The sequence below is a fragment of the Thalassophryne amazonica genome, chromosome 15, assembly GCF_902500255.1.
Source record: "Thalassophryne amazonica chromosome 15, fThaAma1.1, whole genome shotgun sequence".
Lineage (NCBI taxonomy): Eukaryota > Metazoa > Chordata > Actinopteri > Batrachoidiformes > Batrachoididae > Thalassophryne > Thalassophryne amazonica.
Window position 1 is genome coordinate 31,123,946 of NC_047117.1, and position 15,416 is coordinate 31,139,361.

Genomic DNA, 15,416 nt, shown 5'->3' on the forward strand with positions numbered 1-15,416 from the left:
ACATCAAACTTAAAACTTTCTCTTGTTTTCTTTTCTTTTTTCCTTTCATTTATTTTTTTCTTCATATTTTTTCATGCATCTCTGTCTTGCAAAGGCTTTAGCCACCTGATAATGTTGATAAAAAAAGGTGGTGTTTGATGGTTTGGCGATGAAATGAGGTGGGCTTCATAGATAATTGGCAAAGCTTCTGGGGAAAACCTGGTCTTGTTAGGAGAGACGGCATCCATCCCACTTTGGATGGAGCAGCTCTCATTTCTAGAAATCTGGCCAATTTTCTTAAATCCTCCAAACTGTGACTATCCAGGGTTGGGACCAGGAAGCAGAGTTGTAGTCTTACACACCTCTCTGCAGCTTCTCTCCCCCTGCCATCCCCTCATTACCCCATCCCCGTAGAGACGGTGCCTGCTCCCAGACCACCAATAACCAGCAAAAATCTATTTAAGCATAAAAATTCAAAAAGAAAAAATAATATAGCACCTTCAACTGCACCACAGACTAAAACAGTTAAATGTGGTCTATTAAACATTAGATCTCTCTCTTCTAAGTCCCTGTTAGTAAATGACATAATAATTGATCAACATATTGATTTATTCTGCCTTCCAGAAACCTGGTTACAGCAGGATGAATATGTTAGTTTAAATGAGTCAACACCCCCGAGTCACACTAACTGCCAGAATGCTCGTAGCACGGGCCGAGGCGGAGGATTAGCAGCAATCTTCCATTCCAGCTTATTAATTAATCAAAAACCCAGACAGAGCTTTAATTCATTTGAAAGCTTGACTCTTAGTCTTGTCCATACAAATTGGAAGTCCCAAAAACCAGTTTTATTTGTTATTATCTATCGTCCACCTGGTCGTTACTGTGAGTTTCTTTGTGAATTTTCAGACCTTTTGTCTGACTTAGTGCTTAGCTCAGATAAGATAATTATAGTGGGTGATTTTAACATCCACACAGATGCTGAGAATGACAGCCTCAACACTGCATTTAATCTATTATTAGACTCAATTGGCTTTGCTCAAAATGTAAATGAGTCCACCCACCACTTTAATCATACCTTAGATCTTGTTCTGACTTATGGTATGGAAATTGAAGACTTAACAGTATTCCCTGAAAACTCCCTTCTGTCTGATCATTTCTTAATAACATTTACTCTGATGGACTACCCAGCAGTGGGGAATAAGTTTCATTACACTAGAAGTCTTTCAGAAAACGCTGTAACTAGGTTTAAGGATATGATTCCTTCTTTATGTTCTCTAATGCCATATACCAACACAGGGCAGAGTAGCTACCTAAACTCTGTAAGTGAGATAGAGTATCTCGTCAATAGTTTTACATCCTCATTGAAGACAACTTTGGATGCTGTAGCTCCTCTAAAAAAGAGAGCCTTAAATCAGAAGTGCCTGACTCCGTGGTATAACTCACAAACTCGCAGCTTAAAGCAGATAACCCGTAAGTTGGAGAGGAAATGGCGTCTCACTAATTTAGAAGATCTTCACTTAGCCTGGAAAAAGAGTCTGTTGCTCTATAAAAAAGCCCTGCGTAAAGCTAGGACATCTTACTACTCATCACTAATTGAAGAAAATAAGAACAACCCCAGGTTTCTTTTCAGCACTGTAGCCAGGCTGACAAAGAGTCAGAGCTCTATTGAGCTCTATTGAGTATTCCTTTAACTTTAACTAGTAATGACTTCATGACTTTCTTTGCTAATAAAATTTTAACTATTAGAGAAAAAATTACTCATAACCATCCCAAAGACGTATCGTTATCTTTGGCTGCTTTCAGTGATGCCAGTATTTGGTTAGACTCTTTCTCTCCGATTGTTCTGTCTGAGTTATTTTCATTAGTTACTTCCTCCAAACCATCAACATGTCTATTAGACCCCATTCCTACCAGGCTGCTCAAGGAAGCCCTACCATTAATTAATGCTTCGATCTTAAATATGATCAATCTATCTTTATTAGTTGGCTATGTACCACAGGCTTTTAAGGTGGCAGTAACGAAACCATTACTTAAAAAGCCATCACTTGACCCAGTTATCTTAGCTAATTATAGGCCAATCTCCAACCTTCTTTTTCTCTCAAAAATTCTTGAAAGGGTAGTTGTAAAACAGCTAACTGATCATCTGCAGAGGAATGGTCTATTTGAAGAGTTTCAGTCAGGTTTTAGAATTCATCATAGTACAGAAACAGCATTAGTGAAGGTTACAAATGATCTTCTTATGGCCTCAGACAGTGGACTCATCTCTGTGCTTGTTCTGTTAGACCTCAGTGCTGCTTTTGATACTGTTCACCATAAAATTTTATTACAGAGATTAGAGCATGCCATAGGTATTAAAGGCACTGCGCTGCGGTGGTTTGAATCATATTTATCTAATAGATTACAATTTGTTCATGTAAATGGGGAATCTTCTTCACAGACTAAGGTTAATTATGGAGTTCCACAAGGTTCTGTGCTAGGACCAATTTTATTCACTTTATACATGTTTCCCTTAGGCAGTATTATTAGACGGCATTGCTTAAATTTTCATTGTTACACAGATGATGCCCAGCTTTATCTATCCATGAAGCCAGAGGACACACACCAATTAGCTAAACTGCAGGATTGTCTTACAGACATAAAGACATGGATGACCTCTAATTTCCTGCTTTTAAACTCAGATAAAACTGAAGTTATTGTACTTGGCCCCACAAATCTTAGAAACATGGTGTCTAACCAGATCCTTACTCTGGATGGCATTACCCTGACCTCTAGTAATACTGTGAGAAATCTTGGAGTCATTTTTGATGAGGATATGTCATTCAATGCGCATATTAAACAAATATGTAGGACCGCTTTTTTGCATTTACGCAATATATCTATAATTAGAAAGGTCTTGTCTCAGAGTGATGCTGAAAAACTAATTCATGCATTTATTTCCTCTAGGCTGGACTATTGTAATTCATTATTATCAGGTTGTCCTAAAAGTTCCCTGAAAAGCCTTCAGTTAATTCAAAATGCTGCAGCTAGAGTACTGACAGGGACTAGAAGGAGAGAGCATATCTCACCCATATTGGCCTCTCTTCATTGGCTTCCTGTTAATTCTAGAATAGAATTTAAAATTCTTCTTCTTACTTATAAGGTTTTGAATAATCAGGTCCCATCTTATCTTAGGGACCTTGTAGTACCATATCACCCCAATAGAGCGCTTCGCTCTCAGACTGCAGGCTTACTTGTAGTTCCTAGGGTTTGTAAGAGTAGGATGGGAGACAGAGCCTTCAGCTTTCAGGCTCCTCTCCTGTGGAACCAGCTCCCAATTCAGATCAGGGAGACAGACACCCTCTCTACTTTTAAGATTAGGCTTAAAACTTTCCTTTTTGCTAAAGCTTATAGTTAGGGCTGGATCAGGTGACCCTGAACCATCCCTTAGTTATGCTGCTATAGACTTAGACTGCTGGGGGGTTCCCATGATGCACTGAGTGTTTCTTTCTCTTTTTGCTCTGTATGCACCACTCTGCATTTAATCATTAGTGATTGATCTCTGCTCCCCTCCACAGCATGTATTTTTCCTGGTTCTCTCCCTCAGCCCCAACCAGTCCCAGCAGAAGACTGCCCCTCCCTGAGCCTGGTTCTGCTGGAGGTTTCTTCCTGTTAAAAGGGAGTTTTTCCTTCCCACTGTTGCCAAGTGCTTGCTCACAGGGGGTCGTTTTGACTGTTGGGGTTTTTCCGTAATTATTGTATGGCCTTGCTTTGCAATATGGGGCGCCTTGGGGCAACTGTTTGTTCTGATTTGGCGCTATATAAATAAAATTGAATTGAATTGAATTGAATTGAATTGAACTGAATTCAATTGAATTGGTTTATTCTTCAATGGGTTAACAAAAAACAAAAAATTCAAGTGAAATGTTCATACATTTCTATTCCAACAAAAATCTATTTTTTGAATTTATTAAACTTACTAACTATCAAAAAACATATCTTTTGTTAAAATAGGAATTTTATCTTATTTATTTATTTTGTAGATGCACTGTACATGATAAGACAAAATCAGGCACTAGTTACTTAAAGACAGATGATAGATATAAGCATTGTACTTTTGCACAGTACTGTACATACAGTACATAGAGACAAACAGGATTTACACCCTGCATCACCTTGTGTGAGTTATAAAGATTTTAAATATTATGCTGATAAATCATGTAAAAAGATCAGTCAGGCAAAATTTAACATTCAACACAGGAAATAATGTAAAATTAATGAATGCATTTTCCAAGTCTCAATTTATATAATAATAATAATAATACATGAACACAAAGACATGCAACCCGTTTGTTTGACTACTCCAGGACTTTGATTTCCACCAAACACAGTACGTGGATGAAGGTCCCGGAATTATCCTCAAAGGGTTTGTTTTGGTGAACATCAAGGCCATTGTGTAAAAGGGCAGAATATTGACATTCAGTGATATACTGTGATTTTCACCAGATGTGGCACATGTATGTAGATTGGTTCCTCAATTGCCAAGGTAAGGTGAGGTTGAGCAAAGGTCAATCACTGAGTGAAAGTCAAAGTGACTTTAATGAATGGTCAAAAATATATGTACTGTCTGATTTAATAACTGGCTTAATTTACACATTTTTGTGTTATTGTCACTTATAATTCACTTAGAATGGACAGCAGTGCAGCGAGCAAACAATCCATCAATGCATAATTTTTAAACATATTTGGTTTGTAATAATAATAAATATTATGCAATGCTAAAAGGCCCTTGGCCGTATGAACACCATGTTCCTTATAATTTGCAGTTGTTTAATTAATTAAGAACCTATTGTTTTATGTAAAATTTGTACATAAAAGATTTTGTGCATAAAAGATGTTCAATAAAGCCCCTCTATCAATCAATCAATCAATCAGTCAATCATAAACAATATTTACATTTTAAGAGCGGAAGTTGTGCAAATGAAGGGATATTTGTAGATCACCCTCTGTGGATCTGCAGGTATTATTGAGACAAATTTATCTCCATAGGAAGTTAGATTTGAGTTAGCGGAGGTTAGCATGCACGCTATTGTCTGCAAAATGTCTTGTAAATGACTCCAGAGGTGTTATCAGGTTACAAAAACAGCATTTTCAATTTTAGAAGTGTTTATTTCTCACAAATTTTTACATCATATATGACACAGAAGATATATTTACACAGAAACGAAACACAGTTTTGCAGCTAGCTACCAGCCTCTGTAAAGTGTAAAGTGTACATCTGCAAAGTGTCTTGTAAATAAGTTCAGAGGTGTTATTAGGTTCCAAAAACAGCATTTTCCATTTTAGAAGTGTTTATTTATTTATTTTGCTAACTTTTACATAATATATGAGAAACGTGTATATAAACACACAAAACAGCCACTGAGGTCACAGTGCAGCTCTACTCTGATTGGCTGTTACACTGCCACTCAAAAACAAAACTGAACAGATTGAAATAGAAAGTGATTTTTTTTTATCCTCTTAAAATAGGTCAAGGTTAGCCATCTTTGAACTAGTCGAAGGTCTGTGTCCCAAGAAAGTTCCCTGTGAATTTGAAGACCCAGGGAGTAATAGGACTGGGCTTATGCTGAGCACAGACAGACAGACAGACGGGTGAAGGAAAAGCCTTCGCAATACCCGATGGCCATATTTAATGGCCTCAGGTAATAATATTAATAATAATAACAACAGCAATAATAATAATAATAATAATGGTGATTTATAACACACATATGACAAATGGCTTATTTAACAACAAAGACTAATTCAGTAATATTATAACAGTGTGTTTTCTCAGTCATTCCATGTTTTTCATCAAATATGACAAATTTTTGCTTATTTATGCAGACAACATGCATTTCTTCTTAGATGAACTGCAAAAAGTTTTGATAGTGACATGAAGGACAGGGTTTGCAGTCACTGACTGTTTCCTGGTTGTGAGGCTCTGCAGTTATTTCATGGATCTGGAGTGTGTGACAGCAATTCGTGAAGAAAGAAAACAGTTTTAGAAAGTGAACCCCAAAATAACCCAAAGAACAGCTGCATTAGGCGACTGGTCTGAGCAGCCTTCAGCTGTGCTGCATTCATCAGAAGAAATGTACAGCCTAATTTTCCTCAGTCTCATTATAAATAAAGAACTCAGCGATTCTCCAGAGAGGCTGCTGTGCTGCTGCTGGAGCCAATGGCAGAATGCATTAATCCCGCTGTGTTTCTGCAGACGCAATCTGAGAAAAGTATGGCTATACACATCAAAATGCTTTATTGAAGAAAAACGAAGTTCACACAAATGTCACTAGCATTCTAAAAATTCCACAGAGCTGATGATCTCAATGCAACACTGTCACTCAAAATGTCAGTTTGAGCACATAGAATTCTAAAATGTGCAGCAACTCATGAGAATGACCGTTTTTAACAACCTGGTCAGCAATTTATAAAATTGCATTTGTCACTTGCATTGACACACACAGGGCCCTATCTTGACGATCTATAGCCCATGACAAACACATATGGGGCATGTTAAAATTCACTTTGCTGGATTCTGAGTGCAAATTATTGCACAGGGCACAAAAGGGTCGTCTTTGAATTAATCATGGATGTATTCTGAGCAAAACATGACATAAAGCAGTTTGGCATCTGTCATTCTCTGCATTGCTACTTCAGTGTAATGTACAGTGCATCCAGAAAGCATTCACAGTGCTTCACTTTCCCACGTTTTGTTAGGTATACAAGCCTTATTCCACAATGGATGAAATATTATTTCCTCAAAATTCTACACACAATACCCCATAATGACAATGTGAAAAAAGTATTTTTGAGATTGATACAAATTCATATATATATATATATATATATATATATATATATATATATATATATATATATATATATATATATATATATATATATATATATAGCCAACCACCCTATATATATATATATATAGGGTGGTTGGCTCTCACTGCGTTATTGTATCAGTTCCTGTTCCGGAGCACAGCGGTGTTTTTCTGTATCTGTTAGCTGTTTAATCTGCGCAGTTAGATTGATCTGGTTATCTAGATTACGATTTGTTTCCCAGTGTAATCTTTACGTGCCTTAACTAAAGCACTCCTTCTGCTGAATCACCTCTAAATTATTTACACATTATTCACTTTGCGTGTTTTTGGGAATCGGCTAGCTTAGCGTAGCTACTAGCTCTTAGCCAATTTAGCATGGCGGCTTCTCCTGTCTCTCCCGCACTTTTCTGCTCTGGGTGTGAAATGTTTAGTTATTCCTCGGCCTCCTTTAGCAGTAACGGTACTTGTAATAAGTGTAGCTTATTCGTAGCTTTGGAGGCCAGGCTGGGCGAATTGGAGACTCAGCTCCGCACCGTGGAAAATTCTACAGCTAGCCAGGCCCCTGTAGTCGGTGCGGACCAAGGTAGCTTAGCCGCCGTTACTTACCCCCTGGCAGATCCCGAGCAGCCGGGAAAGCAGGCTGACTGGGTGACTGTGAGGAGGAAGCGTAGCCCTAAACAGAAGCCCTGTGTACACCGCCAACCCGTTCACATCTCTAACCGTTTTTCCCCACTCGACGACACACCCGCCGAGGATCAAACTCTGGTTACTGGCGACTCTGTTTTGTGAAATGTGAAGTTAGCGACACCAGCAACCATAGTCAATTGTCTTCCGGGGGCCAGAGCAGGCGACATTGAAGGAAATTTGAAACTGCTGGCTAAGGCTAAGCGTAAATTTGGTAAGATTGTAATTCACGTCGGCAGTAATGACACCCGGTTACACCAATCGGAGGTCACTAAAATTAACATTAAATCGGTGTGTAAGTTTGCAAAAACAATGTCGGACTCTGTAGTTTTCTCTGGGCCCCTCCCCAATCAGACCGGGAGTGACATGTTTAGCCGCATGTTCTCCTTGAATTGCTGGCTGTCTGAGTGGTGTCCAAAAAATGAGGTGGGCTTCATAGATAATTGGCAAAGCTTCTGGGGAAAACCTGGTCTTGTTAGGAGAGACGCATCCATCCCACTTTGGATGGAGCAGCTCTCATTTCTAGAAATCTGGCCAATTTTCTTAAAATCCTCCAAACCGTGACTATCCAGGGTTGGGACCAGGAAGCAGAGTTGTAGTCTTACACACCTCTCTGCAGCTTCTCTCCCCCTGCCATCCCCTCATTACCCCATCCCCGTAGAGACGGTTCTGCTCCCAGACCACCAATAACCAGCAAAAATCTATTTAAGCATAAAAATTCAAAAAGAAAAAATAATATAGCACCTTCAACTGCACCACAGACTAAAACAGTTAAATGTGGTCTATTAAACATTAGGTCTCTCTCTTCTAAGTCCCTGTTGGTAAATGATATAATAATTGATCAACATATTGATTTATTCTGCCTTACAGAAACCTGGTTACAGCAGGATGAATATGTTAGTTTAAATGAGTCAACACCCCCGAGTCACACTAACTGTCAGAATGCTCGTAGCATGGGCCGGGGCGGAGGATTAGCAGCAATCTTCCATTCCAGCTTATTAATTAATCAAAAACCCAGACAGAGCTTTAATTCATTTGAAAGCTTGACTCTTAGTCTTGTCCATCCAAATTGGAAGTCCCAAAAACCAGTTTTATTTGTTATTATCTATCGTCCACCTGGTCGTTACTGTTTCTTTGTGAATTTTCAGACCTTTTGTCTGACTTAGTGCTTAGCTCAGATAAGATAATTATAGTGGGCGATTTTAACATCCACACAGATGCTGAGAATGACAGCCTCAACACTGCATTTAATCTATTATTAGACTCTATTGGCTTTGCTCAAAAAGTAAATGAGTCCACCCACCACTTTAATCATATCTTAGATCTTGTTCTGACTTATGGTATGGAAATAGAAGACTTAACAGTATTCCCTGAAAACTCCCTTCTGTCTGATAATTTCTTAATAACATTTACATTTACTCTGATGGACTACCCAGGAGTGGGGAATAAGTTTCATTACACTAGAAGTCTTTCAGAAAGCGCTGTAACTAGGTTTAAGGATATGATTCCTTCTTTATGTTCTCTAATGCCATATACCAACACAGTGCAGAGTAGCTACCTAAACTCTGTAAGTGAGATAGAGTATCTCGTCAATAGTTTTACATCCTCATTGAAGACAACTTTGGATGCTGTAGCTCCTCTAAAAAAGAGAGCTTTAAATCAGAAGTGCCTGACTCCGTGGTATAACTCACAAACTCGTAGCTTAAAGCAGATAACCTGTAAGTTGGAGAGGAAATGGCGTCTCACTAATTTAGAAGATCTTCACTTAGCCTGGAAAAAGAGTCTGTTGCTCTATAAAAAAGCCCTCCGTAAAGCTAGGACATCTTTCTACTCATCACTAATTGAAGAAAATAAGAACAACCCCAGGTTTCTTTTCAGCACTGTAGCCAGGCTGACAAAGAGTCACTTTTTGCTAAAGCTTATAGTTAGGGCTGGATCAGGTGACCCTGAACCATCCCTTAGTTATGCTGCTATAGACGTAGACTGCTGGGGGGTTCCCATGATGCACTGTTTCTTTCTCTTTTTGCTCTGTATGCACCACTCTGCATTTAATCATTAGTGATCGATCTCTGCTCCCCTCCACAGCATGTCTTTTTCCTGGTTCTCTCCCTCAGCCCCAACCAGTCCCAGCAGAAGACTGCCCCTCCCTGAGCCTGGTTCTGCTGGAGGTTTCTTCCTGTTAAAAGGGAGTTTTTCCTTCCCACTGTAGCCAAGTGCTTGCTCACAGGGGGTCGTTTTGACCGTTGGGGTTTTACATAGTTATTGTATGGCCTTGCCTTACAATATAAAGCGCCTTGGGGCAACTGTTTGTTGTGATTTGGCGCTATATAAAAAAATTGATTGATTGATATATATATATATATATATATATATATATATATATATATATATATATATATATATATATATATATATATACACTCAACAAAAATATAAATGCAACACTTTTGGTTTTGCTCCCATTTTGTATGAGATGAACTCAAAGATCTAAAACTTTTTCCACATACACAATATCACCATTTCCTCAAATATTGTTCACAAACCAGTCTAAATCTGTGATAGTGAGCACTTCTCCTTTGCTGAGATAATCCATCCCACCTCACAGGTGTGCCATACCAAGATGCTGATTAGACACCATGATTAGTGCACAGGTGTGCCTTAGACTGCCCACAATAAAAGGCCACTCTGAAAGGTGCAGTTTTGTTTTATTGGGGGAGGGATACCAGTCAGTATCTGGTGTGACCACCATTTGCCTCATGCAGTGCAACACATGTCCTTCGCATAGAGTTGATCAGGTTGTAAATTGTGGCCTGTGGAATGTTGGTCCACTCCTCTTCAATGGCTGTGCAAAGTTGCTGGATATTGGCAGGAACTGGTACACGCTGTCGTATACGCCGGTCCAGAGCATCCCAAACATGCTCAATGGGTGACATGTCCGGTGAGTATGCCGGCCATGCAAGAACTGGGACATTTTCAGCTTCCAAGAATTGTGTACAGATCCTTGCAACATGGGGCCGTGCATTATCCTGCTGCAACATGAGGTGATGTTCTTGGATGTATGGCACAACAATGGGCCTCAGGATCTCATCACGGTATCTCTGTGCATTCAAAATGCCATCAATAAAATGCACCTGTGTTCTTTGTCCATAACAGATGCCTGCCCATACCATAACCCCACTGCCACCACTGATCATCCTTGAGATGTTTCTAGAGCTTAACTGGAGTCCACCTGGGGTAAATTCATTTGACTGGACACACACCTGTCTACATATAAGGTCTCACAGTTGACAGTACATGCCAGAGCACAAACCAAGTATTAAGTCAAAGGAACTGTCTGTAGACCTCAGAGGCAGGGTTGTCTCAAGGCACAAAACAGGGGGAGGGTACAGAAACATTTCTGCTGCTTTGAAGCAATGAGCACAGTGGCCTCCATCATCCATAAATGGAAGAAGTTTGGATCCACCAGGACTCTTCCTAGAGCTGGCCGCCTGTCTGAACTGAGCGATCAGGGGAGAAAACTTAGCCAGGGAGGTGACCAAGAACCCGGTAGTCACTCTGTCAAAGCTCCAGCATTCCTCTGTGGAGAAAGGAGAACCTTCCAGAAGGACAACCATCTCTGCAGCAATCCACCAATATGTCAGAGGGGCCAGATGGAAGCTACTTCTTAGAAAAAGGCAAATGGCAGCCTGCCATGCACCATACTGACAACAAGGAAATTTCCCAGGCATCGTGACAGACATTCAACAGCTTCAAATGTCTGCAAATCCAAATATGGAACTGAATCTGAGAGATAAATCCTGTCAGTATCATTTGTATTTACCCCACAGTCTGGGTTATCTTGTTTGGCCTTGCAGGCTGACCCTGATGACTCACACGTAATCTAGTTCAGTCTCCTCTTAACACTTGCTCAGTTCTGGAGGGGTTCTCCTGCCAGGATCTCCATCTGCTCTGATTCTGTGATTTTGCTGCAGCACTGGCAGAGAAACAGAAACGCTGAGGTACAGCTGAGGGGTTCACATGCAAAACCCAGTAAGCCCTTTGAAAAATAAAATAAAAAAATAAAGAACTGTGCATTTTAAATGGGAATTCAAAGAAAATTCATTAAATGCACATATTTGTTTAGTTTTTTCAAATTATGTAATTTTTTGCACCCTGATAGTTACCTGCAACCAAGTGCCTGTTGGCCTCAACTTAATATATATAGAGAGAGAGAGAGAGAGAGAGAGAGAGAGAGAGAGAGAGAGAGAGAGAGAGAGAGAGAGAGAGAGAGAGAGAGAGAGAGAGAGAGAGAGAGAGAGAGAGAGACATTTCAAAAATAATATAACATTTTTGTTCAGGGTTTCCTGTATAAGTGTATGTTGGAAAAAAAATCTCAGTCAAAATCCCAGTATCTTGTGTGCTGCACTCCACGCACGCACACGCAGGGTTTCGTCCCCACAGTGCCGCATGATTATGAAACCAGCGCGGTCACGTGATGTCTTCTCTCATCATCAGCATCATCATGACAAGTTGGAAGTCTGACCTTCCGCCAGCGCGCAGCACTGTGCCGTGCGCGGATTGAGCACTGCAGCGGCAGTAGCGCACTTCAGGCTTCACCGGGGGGCGGAGTTTGACCTCTCGAGTCTCTAAGCATCACTAATCCGCGTCGGACATTCTGCCGCACGCCGTCACCGGGCCGGTTTGCGCAAAAAGAGGGACGGATTGCAGGCGAAAACAAACGCTTTTCCGCGCGCCTGGTCTGTGCGCCATCAGAGGCTCGAGCTGCCGTGTGCGTGCATGCGTGCGTGCTGCGCTGTGGAGGATATAGCGCGATTTCGTGCGTCTGTCCGTATATCCGCAGTCGTTTCCAGTCTGCGTGCACAGGAGACGTCTGGAGCGGTCAGTGCGCGCTTCACGGTGAGTCTGCGCCACATCGGTTTACTCAAAAAGTCTGAATGCAAGTTGCGGTAACCGGGATTTACTGTGGCTGACTTGGGCGCAGTTCCCGTGTTGACCTCAAGCTGGCGCTGTGCTTGTATGCGATGCGATCCTATTGTGGGAGCGCGCGTGCTCGGTGCACATTTTAGGTGTTCTAAGCGCTGGATGCTCAGAAGAAGAAGAAGAAGAAGAAAGAAATCACCAGGATGTGATCTGCGCCCACGAACCCACAAAGGCTGCTGTGTCTCTGTCAGATGGATAGGCCTATATGACGTCATTACATGATGTTAGAGAGGAGCAGAAACACGTGCGCACTGACACCAAATATTAGTATGAATAGGATTTGTAATTAAAAAAGTAAAATTGCTCAAAGAAAAGATCATTCATTTCTGCCCCCTCTGTCCCAAAAATCTGACTTTAATGAAAAGCTACAATTTTGTATGTTTGTAATTTATTCTTAATAAAAAATGACCAAGTTTTTTATTATTTTTATTTGATTTTAAATTTAGTAAAAAAAAAAAAATTTTTTTTCAATCATCAAAGCTTAAAAAACTTACAATTTTCCAGATATTTTCCAGACACCTCAATTTCCTTGAAGGAGTCTTCTCAAGTTCTATCTAATCTAATCTAATCTTTTTCAGACAGATTTCTCCACACTTTTGTGACACTCACTTATTTTGTTCATATGACGAGGTCAAAAACCCAAAAGCTGAACAAACACCAGCTGAAAAACAGCACAATCTCAAATTTGATCAGCAGGAAACTTGAAAAAGCTTGTTCTTCATTAAATAAATGATTAATGATTAATCGGTTAACAAAAGAGCTGATCCTGAGCTCAGTCCTTTTTACTGTTGGTGTTCAGGACAGTCTGGTGAACATGTGGATCAAGGCAAGAATAAATAACTGAGAGCAAATTTGTTTTCAATACCTGCGTGCATTTGAGCCAAAAGTTATGAATTTAAGTTGAACATAAAAAGAAATAACAGTTTATGATTTTACTGTTTTTTATTTGGTCATCTGCACTTTGCCCCCACTGTTTAATTAAGCACCAGACAAGGTGACTCCACACCAGGGGGTCACAGCCCTGCTCCTGGAGATCACCTGCTTCCCCCTGTCTGCACATCATCTGAATCAATTTTATCAAACAAAATTTGTTGTCTCACTTACAATATCTCCTTTATTTCCATATAATGCTATGTAAAAATAAGAGTTACAAGATAGATTTATTACTTTTTCACTATGTCAGACTTTCAGTGGGTTAACAGTTTACACACACTGATATGATTAAACAGCATGTTACCTCAGCAAAAATAATAAGAAGCATGGGACCAGTGTGTTCTGAGCCGAATCTCTATTTTAATGTTTTGGGTTTTGGCTTCCATACCAATTAATACTGTTACATGTAAATGTGTGTAAATGGAAATGATAAATGGGCTGCATTTATATTGCGCTTTTCCATCTGCATCAGATGCTCAAAGCACTTTACAATAATGCCTCACACTCCCCCCTGATGTGAGGGTGCTGCCATACTAGGCGCTCACTACACACCGGGAGCAATAGGGGATTAAGGATCTTGCCCAAGGGCCCTTACTGATTTTCCAGTCAGGCTGCATTTATATAGCGCTTTTCCATCTGCATTAGACGCTCAAAGCACTTTACAATAATGCCTCACATTCCCCCCGATGTGAGGGTGCTGCCATACAAGGCGCTCACTACACACCAGGAGCAATAGGGGATTAAGGATCTTGCCCAAGGGCCCTTAGTGATTTTCCAGTCAGGCTGGGATTTGAACAGAGGATCTTCTGGTCTCAAGCCCAACACTTAACCACTAGACCATCACCTCCCACTGATCAGTGTGTATGTGTATGTTTTGGACATTTTAAAAAAATGTGCTATATTTTGCATTATAGTCTACTGTTGGGGCAGCACGGTGGCTTAGTGGTTAACACTGTTCCCTCGCAGCAAGAAGGTCATGGGATTGATTCCCACCTGAGGCCTTTCTGTGTGGACTTGGCATGTTCTCCCTGTGTTTGTGTGGGTCTCCTTGTGGTGTTCCGGCTTCCTACCACATTTAAAGACATGCAGGTTAGGTGGATTGTAAAGCACCCCCCGCCATGACCCTTGATTGGAGTAAGGGAAGATGAGTGAGTGAGTCTACAGACCGTGATCTCCAGAGCACTGGAAAAAACTGTGGAACGGTTAATGATGAGCTAAGCTAGGCACATTGTTTAGTCCATGGAAATATAGACTGGAATGGATGTGCGCGCCTCAATCTATTAGCGTTGCTCAGGACAGGAAGGCGCCATTACTAAGGGTGGAAATGTGCAGATCATCAATAATAAACTGACTGCTTTTTTTGCACTACAGTCGCTATTTCTTAATGGATTTTAATAAATGTAGGCTTGTTTTAAAGCCCTTTGAAAGCTCTTTCCAGTGAACCTCTGCATGTGTGGGTGAAAAAAAAACTTTTATGTAAAATGCAGAAATTTGTGGAAATTATGACAAACTGTGCTGCTTTTCTCACTCTATTGTCGCTATTTGTTAACGGATTTTAATAAAGGTAGGCTTGTTTTAAAGCCCTTTAATTGCTCTTTCTAATGAACCCATACATGCCTGGGTAGAAAAAAAATGTTTTATGTAAAGTGTGGAAATTTGGGGAATTTACTGGGGGTTTTTTTTTCTGTCATCATAATTCTCGATGGATTTTTATAAATGAAGTCTTGTAAGTTGTATTCAAGCTGATTAAAAGCTCAGATAAAAAAAATCCTTATGTATTAAAATATAAATCTGAAGTATGCCTTACCATTGTGCTCATTTACCTTGCTGCTTTTCCCACATATATATATATATATATATATATATATATATATATATATATATATATATATATATATATATATATATATATATATATATATATATATGATTTTTACTATCATTTTATTACAAGTAGATATAAAGCCATTCACCATCCGTGGTTCTCAAGAC

The 15,416-nt window shown here is 39.9% G+C and overlaps 1 protein-coding gene across 3 annotated transcripts in view; it reads left to right on the forward strand.

Annotated features, from left to right (window-relative positions):
* Positions 1-12,015: 12,015 nt before the first annotated feature.
* The window catches only part of usp53b (ubiquitin specific peptidase 53b), a 96,218-nt gene continuing 92,817 nt past the window's right edge, over positions 12,016-15,416 (forward strand). For all 3 annotated transcript variants that reach the window (XM_034188130.1, XM_034188132.1, XM_034188131.1), the window contains exon 1: positions 12,016-12,407. The gene's annotated coding sequence lies outside the window, so the exon portion shown is untranslated. The remainder of the gene's footprint in view (positions 12,408-15,416) is intronic.